Raw genomic sequence first — 20353 nt, forward strand, 5'->3', positions numbered from 1 at the left:
AACGACATGGCATGTGCCCGAGTGCCTGATCCCACAGCTACCTGTCCTGCTGCTGAGGCTACCTCTCTCCCAGACTCTGTTGTTACCGTCCACTGTCCTGCTGCTCACGTCCTTCCTCCAGTAACTGCCCCCGGAGATTCCTGGATGCGGCTCGGGGCTAAGCCCAAAACCCTGATGAGCTCCACTCCATCACATCACGAGCCCTGGCCCTTGGTCGGTGTGCACAGCAGGAGAGGGAGGTGCTCCTCCCATGCACTCCCTAACTTTAACATCCAGATGGAGAACAAATACGACCAAAACAATACTTCCTCTCTGAGGGGTGTTCCATCAATGCAGCTTAAGAAAGCTGCGCTTACTTGAAAAAGCCTGGCTAGAATTAACGTCAACTTTCACTTGAGGCTCAAGCTGTTCCACTAATGCATCTAGTCAACGCTAATTCTAACCAGACTGGAATGAGTGTGCAGTGTGCACGTGCACGGAGTACATAAGCAGCCCAGAACAGCTGATTGTCAAAGAGACGATACTATGTCGCAAAAAGAAGAGAAAACTAGGGTGGTGTTCTCCGCAGCAGAACAAACCTGCTAATGAAACTAGATGAAGAATATAAAGGAGTTTTCACCAAAAAGGGCAAAACTGCTACAATTAACAAGGTGAAGGAGATGGCTTGGCACAAAATTGATGACAGATATATACCTGTAGGTGGGCAGTGAATGCCTAAAGGTTACAGGAGCAGACTTATTACTAGAAGGTTGACGGTTCAATCCCTGCATTTGGCTTGATAAGTCTGTGTGGGGAAAGTGAAGAGCAGTGCTTGTTGCTGTTCATGGTTTTATCTTTATTAATACATGAACATTCAGATCAGTGACCGTGGTTATATTATCACTAAGCTAGATAATATCAGATGTATATATGTATGTATATATAATATTATGATGTAGGCAATTTAAGAGAACTTTCCAACATCATCATACTCTTTGACACATTTTCTCTTTCACAGGATCCATTTACAAGCATAACTGAAAGTTAAAAATTAACTGGAAACTGGAGAAGGATATAAGTACATTGGAAGCCACTTATAATGATCATGTGTGTCCAAGTCAAATATCACTATAAGCAGATGATTATTATGATTTTTTACTTTTTCTTTATGCAGAATACCATCTAATTGACATTTATATATTTATTAGCCGACATGAATATAAAGTTACGGAATTTTAATGACTGTTTCAACATACAGTACAGCTGTTTCAAACGCAGGGTGCACATTTTTGAAGCGGTGAAATTTACTTAAATTTCTTCTCGTCCTTTATTGTCATAAGTTTTGGGGAGACTACGTTTGTCCTTGAGAGAAAACGACTTTCTGCCTCTGTCATGATTTCAGTGTGCACGCAGCAGCATGGGAGTAAAGTACAAAAATAGATTTACGTGGTTTAAAATGCTTTTCCACATGTTGTCATGTATGAAGAGACCCAAAATGAACACTGTAGGTGAACTGCTTGATTTCAATAGGCGACTTATTTAAAAAGCATAAATTTTGAATATGAATGATTCTGTCAGTCTAAATAGCCTCCAGTCCAACACAGGAGTGAATACAATGGGGATTATATTTTTGTAAAAGTCCCTCACAGTTCTTCTATTTTATGTTTACTGAACACAAACAAGTGATGCGAGTGCGAAAAGACACTCGATGGAACCATTTTTTGAGAGTCTGTTTCCGTCTGTTGGACATTGTTTGTTAAGCTTGACCATTAGCCTGCCATAGAGCAGGCTAGTTCTGCTGGCTAAGTTACTATGGTTACCATGGTTACTGAACTGGGACTCATATAGTATAGTCATACAGTGATGGAATGGAACTCTCCCTTAAATTAGCGAGGCTTATCAAAATAAGACAAGCTATCCAGTTAGCCAGCTTGATGGAACACCCCTCTGGTGTCACAGGCCACTGTTTCCTGCTCTAGCACCCCCTACTGTCCTCCCCTGGCATCCATACGCAATGCACCGACATCAAATCCAGTTTTTGTCTCATATAGTGGGTCTCCCTCTCCTTCCATCTCAGTGCCTGTAACCCTCCCCATTCCTGTTGTGACCAGCAAAAGACTAGACATGGTGCTCCCATTTTGTACTGCAATTCATTCGAACTTGATATCACTTCCCTGTCAGCCGCCATCTGATTTGGACCCAGCAAGTACTATAAACCTAGCTCTGTTCAATGTTAGATCTCTAGCAAACAAATCATTTTTAATTTATGATCTCATAATTAATTATAAGCTTGATCTTATACATCTAACTGAAACCTGGCTGGATATGAGCAACACTGCAATACTTATTGAGACGTGTCCGCCTGATTACAGCTTTTATCAGTCAGCGAGACAGGAAAAAAGAGGGGGTGGAATTGCCACTATCTACTCAAAAAAGTTCAGCTGTACAAAGATTGACCTGGGTAAATTCTAATCCTTTGAATATCTGGCCTTTGTGATTAAAACTAAACCAGCTGTACTCATTATTACAATATACAGGCCTTCGAGGCACACAGCACTATTTCTCCCAGAATTCTCCAAGCTGACTGCTCTTATTATCACCAAATATGACTAGAATAGTCGACTAGAATAATTTTGAATGGAGATTTCAACATTCACATTAATAAAACTGCTGACACCAAGGCTATGGAATATTTAAATCTACTTGAAAGCTTAGAACGTACTCAACATATAACTGAACCCACTCATTAGCAGGGCAATATACTTGATCTGGTAGTATCAAAAGGGTTAGCCACTGATGATGTCTCGGTGTCTCATATCCCTGTCTCTGATAACTACTGTGTGTGTTTTTAACAGTGTCTTGTCCGAGCTCATAAGTACGTTTGATACACATAGTGTGAACTGCTTGCCTGACAAAAAGTTATCTCTGCCCTAAACCAAAAAATGGGAAATGCCCTAAATAAGGTGGCACCACTCAAGGTCAAAAGGAAGCCTTGTGTAAAGACATCACCATGGATAGACAGAACTATCCACGAGCTGAAGAGGTCTTGTAGAGCAACAGAAAGGAGATGGAGAAAAACTCAACTGGAGGTCCGCTGTAGTATCTACAAAGAAAACTTGGCTACCTATAATAACACTGTGCACACTACGAGAAGATCCTATTTTTCCAAAATCCCAATCCCAGAATACTGTTCTCTACCATTAACAGATTGTTAAACCCTGCCCCTGCTTCTGACCTTCTAACCCAAGCCTCTTCCCCCAAATGTGAGGAATTGTGGTATAATTTTATAAGACTTATGATGTGCTGAAAGAAAAACAAAATGCAATGCAAATGATTATTGTTAAGGTGATAAGCATTAAGTAGAAGTGTGCTGAATTATCATTATATTGAATGTATACCTCACAGAAACTTGTGATTGATATATGGGCACAAAGTATGTTAAAGATAGTCACACTCAGAGCACTGGATGAAATTGCAAGTGTGTTTGTATTAAACTTTACTATTTTGTAAAAATAACCTCAAGAAAGGATCGAGAAATAAGGGTGTAAAATGGCAAGAATAACTAATAATAAACTAATAATAATAAAAAATAAAGCCAGAAGTAGAATTGGAAATAATGATGTAAAATAAACCTGAACAATTATTAAAAAAAAAAAGAAGGACATGACTGGGCAAAAACAGGACATGCCCAGGCATGTCCAGTTCTGCCCAAAACCTATTTTTAGGACTTTGGGTCTGCAACAGGTGATGTAGAGAGATTATAATGGTGTAATTGGTCAAGTATGGTAAGTAAGTAAAAGAAGAGGTGCTGATCCCCGCACCTCAGAGTGAGTTGGGTGGTTGTAGTTGTGGTTGTGAGTTGTGTACACTGTAACTGCTCTCCTTTTTTGCCGGCATTAAAGTACTGCTGCTCAGAACTCTGAATCCTGATTATTCCTTTGGACACCAAAGAGAAGTTTTTTCTTGAGCTGATCTGAAACTTTTCTCAACTGAGATCCAAAGATTTGACACGATATAATAGTGAGCCAGCCAGGAGGAAACCAGATCTGACACCGGGAGGCACCCACATCTTCCATCAGAACCATGGGCCTAAATTTAAGAGCAGAAGCAAAAGCAGAGCCTTTGAATATCTGCCAATTCAAATAGTGGTGTCTGCGTGGGAGATGTGGTCTGCCCAGGTGAAATTATCTATTCCTCTGAACCTAACCCTTTTTAAATAAATCACGGGAGCCTGAGCAGCAGGGTGTAATCTGTGTTAAATGTTTGTCTGTCTTCACTGTTTGTATCTGTTTTCACACCTCAGCAAAACCATGGTGCGGAAAGAAATGAATGTGATGAAATCATATTTAATTTATGTATAGCATGTTGGATACTAGCAGCACTGGTGTTTGCGGGAAGGTTGATTAGGTTGGCAGTAAGCCAGGGATAGCTAAGAAGAACAGAGCAATAAATTCCTGGTAATAAGAAAGACAGTTGAATCAGAATCACACGCTATCTCCATCCTGAACCATTCATTAAGTTGAATCTGGTAGACTGGATGTCAATGTTTTATGGATACCACTCCTAAGATAGGAGGTCTGCACAGGTAAAACGACCTGACAAAGCGCACTCTGCCTTAGGGAAAAGGCAGCCCTGTCTGAGAGTAGGCAGAGTAGTATAAGCACCTGTGGATACCGCTTTAACCTGTGTACTGTATGAGCCTGGGCCAAGTGCCAGGGCTTATAAGATAATGAGCTAAAGGTCTGAACGGGCAGGTTGCAAAGTAGCATAGGGAAGAATACAGGAGACACATGCATGCACATATCCACACACACCCACACACAGGTGCAGGGAGAGAATAGACTGCAGAAAGCAGACTTTAATAGCTAAACAAAATAAACTGTAGGAACAAGAAATAAAAGAATAATAAGGCCAAACATAAATTATATATATATATATGTGTGTGTGTGTGTGTGTGTGTGTGTATATATATATATATATATATATATATATATATATATATATAATTTATGTTTGGCCTTATTATTCTTTTATTTCAGACATAAATAATATATAGATAAGGATATATATATATATATATATATATATATATATAAAATAAATAAATATATATACATATAAAATAGAGAGAAGTGAATGGAAGGGCAGATAGTGGAGGGTGATAGTGATGATAAGGTATTAACCCCAAGTCATTTTATAAATGAGGGGGATATAGGAACTAAAGGCATTAGACCACATTTTTGGCTAGAACGGACATATTGTGATGAGGATGGCATAGAACATTGGCAAACCGAACAAGAAATCAACCAAAAGCTATGTCAGATTACAAAATTAGAAATTTGGCTCAGACAAAAGAAGAATTCCCGACAGTACCCTGGGAAGAAGTAATACAAAGTTTGTGGGTACCACACACACTAGCAGTTATATTGGAGAGCCTGTGTCAAACTCCTAAAAGTGCAGCAATACTCCCTTTGCGTCCTTTTTTGGGAATTCCTGAAAATTTAACTATAGCAGGAAGAAATAGAGGGGCTGTATATCCATGGCTGGAGATATGGATTGTTCCCAGGAACGTAGAGTGGGAGACAGGTAAATTTGGGTACATCAACAAAACCCCGGCCGAAGACGGGAGTGAGGACTTGAGATACAATCCTAGGGGAATACCAAAGCTTTAACAAGCTACCACTGAAGGCAAAATAGTAGTACTAATAAGAACAAAAGAAGAAGGGCAGCCAGAAATCACTGGACAAGAGGAGAGTGCTAAATAGGGAGTGATGGGAGCCAGAATGGTGCAACAGGAGGGGCTACTAACGCCAGTGGAGTTAGTGATGAGACAGCATCCAGACATGTCAAGCAGATTAGACACTGCATGAATAAGTGGCACAGGCAAACATCAGGCATCCCACAGTGGCCAGAGAAGGGGCCCTTTGATGTTGCCTGCAGCAAGGAGGTGGAAGCTAACATCAAGCACTACAAGGCAAAAGATACAAGCAACAGCAAAGAAGGGAAGCATGCCAGGGAGCATGAAGTGCTCAGATGATTCAGAGAAACTGCTAGGCAACATGTATTGGATGTCAAACAGATGCCTGCATTGAGAAAGGAAAAACAAAAAGAAGAAGAAATAAACAAAAACCTGGCCAGCAAGCTCACCCAATTACAACTGAATGAACTACACTCCAAGCAGAAAAAGGAAAAAGCTAAAGTGCAGGTAACAACAGAGCAGTCACCAGCTCCACCAGCAACGGCGCCTCAATCGTCAAATCAGCCCTAAGCGCCACCAGGAACTACACCTATGATGCCACATGCTCCCCTACCACCTATTCATGTTCATGTTAACCAGCCCCAGACAAACAGAGGACCGCTCTTCAGAGGACAACCCAGGCAAAGGGGAGGCAACTATTGTCAGGGAAGAGGAAGAGGATTCAATCCACAGATGCCTTGGCGAGCACAATCCCACACTCAACTGAACACAGACCAAGATGAAGATATGCTGTGTTGGGGATGCGACCAGAAAGGCCACTGTTGCAGTGATTGTCCCACCAATCCATAGGTGGGACCAGCGAGAGATTGGCAATAGGGGTGCCCGGAGAAGCCAGAGGGGACACACATGACACCAGTTGTACCAACACAGCCACAAGAAGAACCAACTGTTGTCGTTGAAATACAGAATCAAGAACACACCTTCATGGTGGGCACAGGAGCCACCTATTCCTGTATTGGCAGCGGAGGCTCCTCACTTCCCTTCTCAGGCCAATCCATCAAAACCATAGGCTTCTCTGGGACAACCCAAATAATTCCCCTGACACGACTGGTGCACATGAAAATATCAGCAAAACCAATAACAGCATCCCTACTATACTCAGAAAATACACCCATCAATTTATTGGGACGTGACATCCTGTGTCCATTAAAAGCAACCATCACCTGCACTCACAAAGGCCTCAAATTAAACTTTATAAGAAGAAGTGTCCCAAGCATGATGGCAGTCCACGAGCTAAGAGACTTTGAAAAACCAGCTACTTATGTTCAACCTGCTGTATATTGGATCCAATGGCCACCCAACTCAGAGCTGGCACACCAGTGGAGTGCATGGAAAGCATTGGTACAGAAGGACCTGCCCACTTCACTGGAACCTCAACTGCCTCTACACTGCACCATGATGTATGATGAGTCTCAACAGCATACTGACTATAAAGAATGCTGGAAAGAATTGATTAATGGCAAAATATTCTCAATGGTGTGTCAAGACCTCTATGTTGGACCTCAAGGAGTAGCAGCAGCAGTTATGTTACCACCAAATCTGCGCCACTGGTTCCAGGTAACCAACTCTGCCCCACATGTCACATTGATGATAACGGAGGGACAGAAGGCAAAGGACATAGGACCAATGATGAAGGAAGCACTACAGGTAGCAGCGTGGAAACCAACTCAGAATGCCCATGTACAGTCATCCACCAATGGACAATATCTGAAGATATCCCTGCGAACATATGATGAAGGCACAGGAGTCCAAGTACTGCTTAGTCAGAGATCCCCTTCTCAAGAAGCACTCTTAGAAGAACACAGTGTGCTATTACGTCAGATACCCCATGGTCTATGGTCACAACACAAAACAGATGTAGGATTGGTTAGGTCAGCACAGCCAGTTCACATTAAGACAAAAAAGGGCATTGTGTTACCATATAAGAAACAATACCCACTAAAACCTCACCAAATAGCAGGTATAGAACCCACCATCAAGGGCTTGGTAGCAGCAGGTGTACTAAAACCAACAAAGAGCCCCTGTAATACACCAATTTTTCCCATCAAAAAGATGAGCTCAAACGACTATCGATTGGTGCATGATTTGCATGCCATCATTTCCATTGTGGAATCAGGGACACCTGTGGTCCCAGACCCACATACCCTATTATCTAACATTCCTCATGACACCTGCTAGTACACAGTCATTGATCTATGCTCAGCATTTTTTAGTGTGCCACTACACCCAGACTCACAGTATCTGTTTGCCTTTACATATAAAAGACAGCAGTACACTTACACACGTCTCGCACAAGGCTATGTAGAAAGCCCATCGATATTTAACAGAATACTAGCCGATGATTTGCAACACTTAGACGTGACTAGCACAGTGCTGCAGTATGTAGACGATTTGTTGGTATACAGCCACACTAAAGAACAATGTACACAAGACTCACTCTCCATTCTGAAGGCTTTGGGAAAGGGGGGGCATAAGGTAAGCAAAGACAAATTACAGTTTTGCCAGCCACCGGTAGAATATTTAGGAAGACAGCTGTGGTCTGACAAATGAGCAATTGCCCCCTCACAGATTGAGGCGGTGTCAAAAGCTCCTAAATCGCAGACAGTGGGCCACAGGTTGTCATTCCTGGGGATGGCTAGTTTCAGCCGGCTGTGGATCTGTGATTACGCCATTAAAACAGCCCCACTACGCGGCTTGGTCCGTGCTGCAGGACAAACGAACAGCTCAGCTGAGTTACAATGGACCACTGAAGCTGAGGGAGCCTTCCAGGCCTTAAAGCAGGACATGCAACAGGCACCTGCACTATGTAACCTTTACTATGCTAACGTGTTCCATCTATATGTTGCAGAAAAAGCAGGCTATGCGTGTGTGGTGCTGATGCAGGACACTTCCACGAGTAAGCAACCACTAGCATATTACAGCACCAAATTAGACAACATGGAGACAGGTCTTCCACCCTGTTATCAAGGGCTGGCAGCAGCTGCCTTTGCCTTTCAAAAGGCGTCAGCTATTACAATGGGCCATCCAACCATTTTATACACATCCCACCAGCTGCATGCCCTAATCACCAGCCCCAGATTTGTGTTAACACAGGCTAGAAGAACAGGCTATGAGGTAATCCTCTCAGCCCCAGAGCTGACAATCCAACGCTGCACCACAGTCAATCCTGCTACATGCATGGTTTTGCCTGTAGAAGGCACACCACATGATTGTGTCCAGTCAACAGATGTGTTCTTAAGGCCACGTCAAGATTTACATAACCAGCCTATAACAGCAGAACTTACGCTCTTTGTAGATGGTTCTTGTTTTAGGGATGCTACAGGAAACCATGCTGGTTATGCGATTATACAGCTGCATCCTGATGACACCTTTACAGAGGTTCAGACCATGAAACGTCCTCAGCCTTGCTCAGCACAACTTGCAGAAATCAAGGCTTTGACTGCAGCATGTCATCTGGCTGAAAGTAAGACTCTGAACGTTTACAGAGACTCACAATATGCATATGCAGTCTGCCATGTTCACAGAGTCATTTGGAAACAAAGAGGATTTCTAAGAGCTGATGGTTCCCCAGTAACTCATGGAGAGGCTATCTCAGCTCTGTTAGAAGCCATACATCACGCGAAGGCATTAGCTATCATTAAATGCACAGCTCACCAGAAAACTAACTCCCTGATAGCTAAAGGCAACAATTTGGCAGACGAAGCTACAAAACATGCAGCTACTTCCACCTGTATGAGACCACAACTAGTGGGTGAAGATTGTGAACCACTAACAAATCTAGCATCCCTTATAGCAGCACAACAGCAGTCAGGTCCATATGCACATTCTATATGGCTTCAAAAGATGAGAGTGGAGAGAAAATGTGAAGTGTGCGCGCATCATAATGTGAGGAAAGCATTTTCAGTGCAAATCGCACATATTCCACCACCAGAAGGACTGTTTTGTCACCTAATGTTAGATTTCATAGACATGATGGAACGGATAAGAGAATTCAGATATATCCTAGTGGTAGTCGACAGATTCAGCAGATGGATAGAAGCAGTCCCGACGAAAGGTCCGGACTGTAGATAAGTGGCTAAGTTTTTGTGCAAAGAAGTTTTTCCAGGGTTCGGATTGCCAGATACCAGCAGTTCTGATAATGGACCCTTGTTTGTGGCCGAGACGTTTAAAATAGCCCTAAAAATGCTAGGAGTCAAACAAAAGTTTGGATGTGTATACCATTCACAATCACAGGGAACAGCAGAAAGAGCAAATGGCACACTGAAAACAAAGCTTGCAAAGATCAGAGCAGATAGTGACTATAAGGTTAATCAGGTAGATGCACTGCCTCTGGCTTTAATGTCTATGCGAACACAAGCTAACCCACTAACATCTAACACTGCACAAAGCACTCACAGGGAGACCGATGCCGGTTCCCTATCGCATACGAGGGGCCACTGCTTGAACAATGTGAAAGAGAACTAACATTCTACCTGCGACATCTAATGCAAATACACAAGGCTGTGTTCCAACAGATAAAGACGGTGTCAGAGAACAAGGATGCTGACATCCCAGAGCAGCTGAGGAGAGTCCAGCCTGGAGATGGGGTCTACGTGAAAGTGTTCAAACGAAAGTGGGACCAACCAAGGCGAGAAGGACCATTTAAGGTTATCCTAGCTACCCCAACCGCACTGAAAGTAGAGGGTAAGAGATTTTGGTTTCATCTCAATCACTGCTGCAGAGCATAAGGTCCAAGCAAGGCAGAAAGGGAGCAGCACGACCCAGAACCAGAAAGGGACAGCGACTCCCAACTGAAAGATAGACAGCAACACGAACCCCAATGAAAAAGAAGATCTCAGAGACTAGCCACAAGACGTAGAGAATCAATAAGTAGTGGCTCACTGCCAGCCAGACATGAAGCAGGCAGCAGCTCAACTGGTGTTTATATGGGACTTAAAGCTCAAGTTAGAATCTAAAATGACTCCTAGGCTTGTTACCTCTGATTTGACTAAGGGAGTCAGGTTGCCAAGTCTTTTAAAGATCTCACCCCTTTTTGCTTTGGGGCCAATTAATAAGATTTCTGTTTTTTCCTCATCTAATTTTAAAAAGTTGTCACTCATCCATTTATTGATTGCAGACAGACCGGCAGTCAGGGAGTTTAGAGCAAGTGGGTTGCTTGGTTTTACGGATATATATAATTGTGTATCATCAGCATAGCTGTGGAAGCTAACATCATGTTCTCTGATGACATCACCTCCTGAGTGACTGTAAAAACTCTGATAAACTGTCTGATGAACAGCTGAAACAGAAGTTTGAAAAGATGTGGACTGAAGCCACTAAAAATGTGTCTGGCCTGAGAGCGAAATATTGCAGCATGTGTCCTGGAGCAGTTGAGAAAAAATTTCTCAAATCAGAATGTTAATGAAAAATTCCAAAACATTAAAGACCTAAAGGAGATTGGGAAGGGTCCATTTAAAACCAAACCTGAACATACAGACTCCATTAAGAAGAAGGCTGGATATCTGTTTTGGGGACTAGGAGAACTGCAGCACTTTGCTGACAGTGTCATTGAATCTTGCAAACGGTTTGTGCTTGATACAGCAAAGACAAACACAGATTACAATGACTCTTTAACAAGGGATCTTCTTGAAATAATGGATGAATCCCTTGATCAGAGTCACAAACATCACAAAAGAAATGCAAAGTTTGAGATTGACCTGAAACTTCACGTGTGGCATTGCCTCAAGGGAATTCCTCAAAATGCACCAAAAATTCTTGTCAGATAATGATCCTCGAATTCAGCTGCAGAAGTACAAGACTCAGTACTTGTCAGATTTTCTTGATTTATACAAAGAGAGAGATGATTGTCAGCGCAAAGCAAATGATTTTGTCCAGTTTTGTATCAAACCTGCTGTGGAAGAGTACATCAACAGATCTCTGGGAATAAACATTGTGGATGAAATTTTGATAAGTTGTCATTCAGCAGAGTTCAGTTCCCGCTCCTTTTTCCAGTACAACATTCAGAAAGAGTTGCTGCAAGAGGAAAAATTTGTGAGTTTTACCACGTACATTGATATGTATGAAATACATGTTAAGGATTGGATAGTTGAACACATCAAGCAACAAATGCTAGAGGACAAAACTTTGTCCAAACTGAAACAAGAGAATCTCAAGGTGATAGTTGACAAAATCACAGCAGCCTTAGAGCAGGCCACAAAAGGACCAGATGATGTTCAACTGCCAGACAACAAAGAAAGCATCACAGAGCTCATTAGCAACATGCAGAAGAATTTGATTAAAGACATCTCAATTTCAGTGGAAGCTAAAAAAAGAACCCTGTTTCAAATCCAAAGCACATGTCATCCATTTATCAACAGCCTCAAAATGTCAATAGGAGACTTGAAAGAACAGCTTCAGCAGGAATTCTCAAAGTCTGAAAACATCACTGAGACTCTGAACAAACTTCCAATCAAACCACAGGATGAGCTTTTCAAGCGAGTGTTTGGTTGTGGAAAACAATGTCCATTTTGTAAAGTTCCCTGTGAGGCTGGAGGCAAAGATCACAAGCAGCATCATGCAGCTGTTCATCGACCACAAGGTCTTTGTAAACGCAGTTATGAAGGCACTGATAAGCTGGTTGAAACACTGTGTACAACTGATATACAAAGTGATCGTAGATTTAAAAACATAGACACTAAAGGAAAGTGGCATCTTTACAAAAAGTACACCAAGTACTATCCAGACTGGCACATTCCTCCAGATCGCAGCATAGAGGCATCTGACTACTGGAAGTTTGTACTGGTGAAATACAATGAGATGTTTGCTCAATTATACAGCACAAAGCCAGCTGATGTTCCAGAGGCCTGGAAGAGAATCACAAAGGAACAAGCACTGAAAGGGTTAAAAGATGCCTACAACATAAAGTGAACAACATACAAATGTCTTTAAAAAAAATAATTTGAAACATGTAAATATACACTTTGGAGAGGAGCAAAAGGACATGAAGACTTAACACCTTACAGCATTCAGCAGATCAGATCAAATTCAATTAGTTAAACTCAAGATATTTCAATACTGTTTTAATGTATATTGTGTTTTTGTTTTTTTGACTGTTTTAATGTTTAATATTGTGTTTTTTATGTAACTGACTTTGTGGTTTAAACAGACTAAAGCAGCTGCTGACAGTGAATACTGTGGCTTCCTTTGGTCTGGTGAATATTATGATGAATGACAAATGATGAGTTGAACAAGTTGAAAAGCTGGAAATAGTTATGGTAGACCGTTCAACTTTTTCTATGATATTTCTTTAACTTTATTTTGCTTTTACGTTTTTACTTTCTTTTACTTTTTTTATTTTGTTTTTTTATTTTTTGCAGATTACCAATATTTTGTTTTCTCCTCTCATGCTTAATGACTGGTGTTCATGATAATGATGTTGACAATGATAAAGAAAATGATGATGAACGATAAAGATCATGTAAAAAAGAGATTTATGTTTTTATCTTTATTTTTTGGTTTGTGATCATCATAATTTTTTTGCTTTTTTTTTTTTTTTTCGAGTTTTTATTTGCATACGTGTAAATACACAATTATGATGCTGATGATGACAATTATAATGATATTCTACAAAGACCACATGAAAAAAGGTCATGATTAATGATTAGTGATTGATTAATATGTTTTTTTTCTTTGTTCATATTGCTATATGGCTACATATATCACTTGTATGTGAATAGTAACCAGTGTCAAGATAATGATGATGATGATGATGGCAGAAAGCACAGAAACAATTACTCAGACTTTTAAATATTTACCATATTTTTTCTTGTTTATTTTTTTTATTTTAAGTAAAAATGTAATGATGATGATGATGATGATGATGAAGGCCTACGTAGTTCAAAGGTCATGTAATGAAATGCTGTTTTGAAATATGTTTCACAACTTTCTACATTTTTTATAGTTTTATTCTTTAACATTTCTTGCAAAATGTAACATGTTACAATGAAAATAGTTATTAATGTTTTCTTGGAGATTAAAATAAATAAATTGTCATCAGTTCAAATGTTTGCATGTTGATGCAAATTTCTTTTTGATTCATGTACAAATACTGAGACGTCCTTTCATGTGTTGTTGATGTTTAACTTTTTTTCATTATTTTTGACAGATGATGATGTGTTGAACAAGTCAAGTTAAAGACCAGAAAATAGTTTTATTATCTTTTAAAAACATATTATTATTGTTTTTTGTATTCTTTTATTTTTTGTGTTCTGCTTTTTAATGAGTACAAAGGTTTTTGGTTTATTCATCTTGTAATACAACTATGTTCATAATGACATGAACTGAAGATAATGATGCTGCTGATGATGATGATGAAGAAGAACAAAGGCCATGTGAAACAGATGTTTTCTAACATGTCATCACTATTCTTTAATATTTTTACAGTTTCATTTCTAATAGGAACATGCAAAACATTTGATCTTTTGATGTGTGTTTGATCAAAGTCAGTGAATAAGAGTCTTTATGTTGTTGTAACTGACCTTTTAGCTCATGTTTAAATATTGTCTAAACAAGCCAACTGTGGGAATAATGTGGCATCTTCTGCGCTGTTGATCATGTTCAACTTCTGACATAATGAATTAAACAAGATACAAACAAGTTTTGCTTTATCAGTGTTTTTTTCTTCTTTTTTACTGGTTGACATACAGTATAGTTATGTGTATAATGATAAGTGATAGTGATAATATACTGTATGCACAAAGATCATGTGACAAAATATCTTTTGTAATAAACAATTAATACATAAAGCCATCACATGTAGAATTTAAAACATTTGACACCAAACAACAACTTTAGATCAATATTGCCAATTTCAAAGTTGATAAGTTCACAAATATTGGATATAAAGTTTTTTTTCTACAAATGTATTACTGTAGTTTTATGTTTTTAAAGTAAATGGGCTGTACTTGTATAATGCCTTTCTAGTCTTCTGACTACTCAAAGTGCTTCTACACTACACGTCACATTCACCCGTTCATATGCTGAATGGGTACATATTACATACAAGGTCCCAACCTGCCCGTCAGAGGAAATATAATCATTCACACACATTCAGACACTGATGGCACAGCCATCAGGAGCAATTTGGGGTTCAGTATCATGTCCAAGGACACTTCGACATACGGACTGGAGGAGCCGGGATTGGAACCACTGATCTTCCAATTAGTAAACGACCCGCTCTACCTCCTGAGCCACAGCTGCCCACAATATTAAGATAATACAATAGAGGTGCATTAAAAAGTGACATTTAAAAGACTTCAACAGTATCATGTCTCTCTAAAAACAATGTCCCCACTTACTTACTTTTCTGTGGATTATCCACAGTAACAGTCACACTTTTTAGAAAAACACACTGATGTTGATTTTAATTTGACCCATAAGAACCCGGACCCATTTCTCCTTAAAGGAAAAATATGGGGAATATAAAACAGACCAAATGGACCACAAGGAACACATTTCTGATTTTTTTTTTAAATTCTACCCCCTCTAAGATCTGTAATGTCACATATATGTCACATTGGGCGTTTATGGTAAATTTATTCCTCATTTGAAAATAAATCAGCTTGACAGTTTTATGCATAGTAACACAGATTTGCCTTTTTATTTGCATTTCCACAACATATATCAAAATTATAGGTCTGCTGGTTAGGTTTAACAAGAAATTCTTTTTCAGATTTGTTTTACAACACAAAAATGTGCAAACTGAATAAAAATAAATAAGTACTGCCACATATTGGAGGTGTACTCAACAAGCTACTCTAGCTGTTCAAAACTGTGCAACAGACTTACGTAGTAAACTCGAGAAAACATGTACATAGTGCAAAAAATTGTATAAAAAAACCCAAAAATCACTGAAGGGAAAACTTTTGAATTATTAGCACCATGTTTGAACCATTGCGGCAGTTTAGCCTAAACCAAATGGTAACATTTGAAACAATTTCTTTCCTCAGTGAAGCAAAGACACACATCGCATTTCTCACAGAGGGTGGTGGTTGCATTGATTTTGCAGAATTTGCAACGGCCACGCTTGTCACATTTCACAGGCCAGTGTGCAACCTGGTCAGTGCAAACATCATCTGGAACCCCAACTCGAACTGTCTTGGGTGGTGGTGGAGGAGATGTGGCGTTAAGTGTTGGGTGACCCCTTTGTGAATGCAAAAGAATCAGGCTAGTGGCAACCTCTGACCCACCAACATTGTCATATTACTTACATTTTTATATCGAATTTGATTTTACTGATTTTGGACTGACTGTTTCAATTTGATTTTATTGTGTCTAAGTGTGATCAGATGTGTTTTATTATGATTATATTGAGGTCTTATCGGGTATCTAATGTGTTTATTGTGAATACTTGCTTTTATGTCTGGAGCACTGGACCAAATGAATTCCTCCATGTGGGATAATAAAGTTGATCTGAATCTAAATCTGAATCACTCACCGACCCTCACAGCCAAGTCTGATCAAAATACATTTTGAAACAATAAATAACAATAATATTATATATATATATATATATATATATATATATATATATATATATATATATATATATATATATATATATGTGTGTGTGTGTGTGTGTGTGTGTGTATGTATATATGTATATATATATATATGTATATATATATATGTGTGTGTGTGTGTGTGTGTTCCTCTGGTTCTGACACGCAGACCTTCCTGAGCTGCCTTCAGCCAGCTCTCTGGCTTTTCAGGTGATGTAACATTAACGCTACAACAATGACTAAACAACGTTTTTAATGTGTTATTTGAAAAAATGTTGAAGAAGAAGAAACTCCATCACCTCCATCATGGACTGTTGGTTGAGACGAAAGAAGACATTTGTGGGCGTCAACTTGGACTTTTTTCAACATTTTCTAACATTTTATGGACAAAACAACTAAACGATTAATCAAGAAAATAATCAACAGATTAATTAATAATGAAACAATATATTAGTTGCAGCCCTAGAATAAATAAAATTACCAATAAATAAATATTTACCAATAAGCTATTTGCAACAGGCTGTAAGTACAAACAACTTGTGTGCTTAAAAAATAAACATGTATATAAATTTTCAAATATTATATAACATGACTCTGCATGTCAGAGTCTCTCCAGTCAGTCCTGTCTCATCACATTGTTTTATACAGTGTCTATAACAGTGCTGCATGTTGCATATATTGTGCTGTATTGCACATGCAGTCATTATGCCTCCATATCTCCAATGAAAACATGGAATCTTCTCTTTGACTTTTTAACTATACATCCTGTTAACTTGTTCACTCTTTCAGGTGAGAAAAATACTGCTGTCTACAATTTACACACCTGCTAAAACTAATGCAGATAATTCAACAGTCCTGCAATAAATCCACCTTTATGACTGTTATAATGTTGAGTTTTTGTGTTTCAAATATTCTTTTCTTCTCCATTTAGAACAATGTGGTAGACATAAATGTAGAAACCCCTCTAAAGACAATACAAGTCAACATCAGCACTAATGCAGTCTCAACATGACCATAAAGACGAATCATCACCTCTCTAAACAGTTTCAACAAAAACTCAACATTATAACCTTCATCAGAGGAGCAATTACTTTTTTATTTTACCCAGGTGGATGTAATAAACTGGCAACTGATATTTTTAGTAGCACCACCATAAATGAGTCCGTGCAGTGGGACACATGCAACACAGGCAGAGAAATAAATGCTGCAGTTCTGCTCAATGAACAGGAGTCATGAGGGAAACTTCATCCTTATGTTGTGGAAATAAAAACAATTTTGTGAATGTCACAATCATCATTATCATCATCATCATCATCATCATCATCATCATCATCATCATCACCATCAGACTTAAAGAGATTTTCAAAACACCAGCAGTAAATATGAATTCCACACATGAAACATAAGTAATATTTAACCTACTGCTTTACATTTAAAATCAAACGCCACTGTATAAATTAGCCAAAAGATAATAAAATCAAACATAAAGTGTTTATGTGTCTATTATTTGTTCTTTTTTGTTTGCAATGTAACAGTAAATATTCAGAATCCTTTATTTTAACTAACTAACTCCAACTGATTCAGTTCTCAGTTGGAGTTTGAATATGAACAAAGTTAACAGTTAAAACTGAGAGGTGGAAACTTTGATGTAAAGTTCATTTCATTGCTGCACATTTTGCATGTCAGACGCTGCCATCCAGTGGTTCCACTGCAGAACAACATTCATGTTAAGCACAGTGACATCTGCTGCTGGGGAGCAGGAAGGCCGTCATCTCTCCTCACTTCTTTCAGTGTTTGTGTGTGTGTTTGCTTGTCTTTGTTTGCTGCTTTGATTCAAGGACAAGCCAAACAAGCTGAGCTGAGTTGTTATGTCAATGTGTTGTTGTTATCACACACAAACACACACAAACACACACACACACACACACCTGCAAAATAACTCCAGCCTTTCAATAAATGCAGGTGTCAGAAGCTTGTAGGAGAAAGCACAAGCAACTCATGCTGAGCAATCACAGTTCTTGTGGTATCTCCACGCTATAGCCGCTGGAGGCTCAACCTATAGTTATATTCTGGAAGAGACATGTTAGCTGCAGTGCAGCCTTCAATGAAGCGACAGAGTCAACACATGTAGCTGCCCTTGGTACAGCGTAACACCTCAATGCAGAAGTATAAATTAAGCTTAAAATACCAGAATCTGAAATTGTACTTAATGAAATTCATTTAGGCCCCATTTACACATCAAGTGTCTCATATCTCTATAAAATACAGATATGATTTAAGAAACTTTCATTTACCCTTATTCATATGCGTCTCCTGTTGGTTTTCCCAGGCTCTCCTCCGGTCCGGAGGTTGGTGGTAATGCACCTCTTGCTTTTTAGTAATGGCTGAAAATAACCAGGAAGAATAAACTTTTTCTCTGTTGCTTTGAAATATTGTTAGAAACAAAAGGCCGATGTTGAGAACATTTGACACAAACACCACAACTCTGTGTCCATTTGCACAACAGAAAATGCACGTCCCAAAAGCAGTTGTGTTCTAAGAACTCTTCATACAATCATGAAAATGACATATTGGTGTTTAAAAAAGAAAACTGGAACAAAAGACTCACTCAAGACAGCAAAATAACATATAATCTTTTTTGACACAGTGAAATAAATCATAAGTTCAAACCTGCAGGTAACAAAACTGAAAATTTCCAAAATTTTAGGCAGTTTGTTAACTGCTTCATATCTGTCCTGTCATTTACATCAAGTCATAGATTTTTATCCCCATAACACCCAGTGTAACATTCTCCTTGGTCAGACACTTTAGATACTGTAAGCACTTTGTGAGACAAATCTAGACTCGACATGACTACAGTGATGTCATCACCCATGAATATCACCTGAAGACTCTTCAGTCTCTCCTGAAACTCTGAAACTGTTGTCCCCGTAAGACCTCACATTCACACACTCACAACACAGCTGCTTTACATTGTTTTGTCTCTTTAAATGTGACTTCATAGCAATTATAGACTCAAACGTTTGGTACCTCTGTATATTCTCACACAGTGAATGAACTGATGCAACAGATTTATCTTCATTAGGAACAAGTTCGAAGTCTCTGCTTGTGTCAAATGTTTACAAAATATGTTTTTTATGTGATAGTTGCATGAAAAGAGAGAAATGTGTTAAAATAACCTTAAAACATTAAAAAAAAAAAAAAAGCAAATGCCTATGAAGTTATCACGGCATGACTGCATTAATAGTCTTAGAACACAGTTGGCAGAAGTCCAAAAATAAGTAAGTGGCAACTGAAAAAAAAAACGAAACAAAACTTTGTCATTTACACCTGCTGTAAAATGTGTCGCACATGGTAATTGTTTTGCCAAGGGATTGGCCAAGACACAACATGAGAAAGCCCCATGTGCCAAGCAGCCATGGAGATAGATACTGAATATTGTGATGATTCAATTTATTTACAATATGAGATGAAAAATACATGGAGCTTGATTTAACTTCAGGTTGGACAAAGGCCAGCAAAACAACCCTTACTAAGAAGTTGTAAATATAACCTAATGGAATTAAAGAAATGATAATAAGCTTCATCAGTGGCCCGATGGAGGGCAGCAAACCAGGCTCTGTGTAGTCAGATCACTGAAAAGGTGGGAAAAATATTATAAGAAAAAATTGTTGTGCAACCAAAAAGCAAAAAGCATTTCCTGTCACATCTCTACTGCACCTTCAAATGGAGGCAAAAAATATGTACACAAACAACCTTTTCACATTGTATAGTGATTTGATTCACTATTGATATAACAATATTGATTAGTTCAGCTTTAAACATATAATTAATCAATTAGTAATTAGTAAATTATCTGTGCAAAGCAAGATTTAAAAATAGAGAAAATTTCACTTGACGGCTAACATGCTGGAACTGAGGAAAGCCTCAAATATCTTTCTACAGTTGACTTCCAGGTGAGCTTCTCTGAAAACATATTTTTAAAAAGTGCTCATAGTGATTTATCTTGTCAGAGGACTCAGCAGCATCATTGTTTGTCAGTAAATGTTATAACTAGTGTACAAAACTCTTGTTTAGG

The sequence above is a fragment of the Thunnus maccoyii genome, chromosome 1, assembly GCF_910596095.1.
Source record: "Thunnus maccoyii chromosome 1, fThuMac1.1, whole genome shotgun sequence".
Classification (NCBI taxonomy): Eukaryota; Metazoa; Chordata; class Actinopteri; order Scombriformes; family Scombridae; genus Thunnus; species Thunnus maccoyii.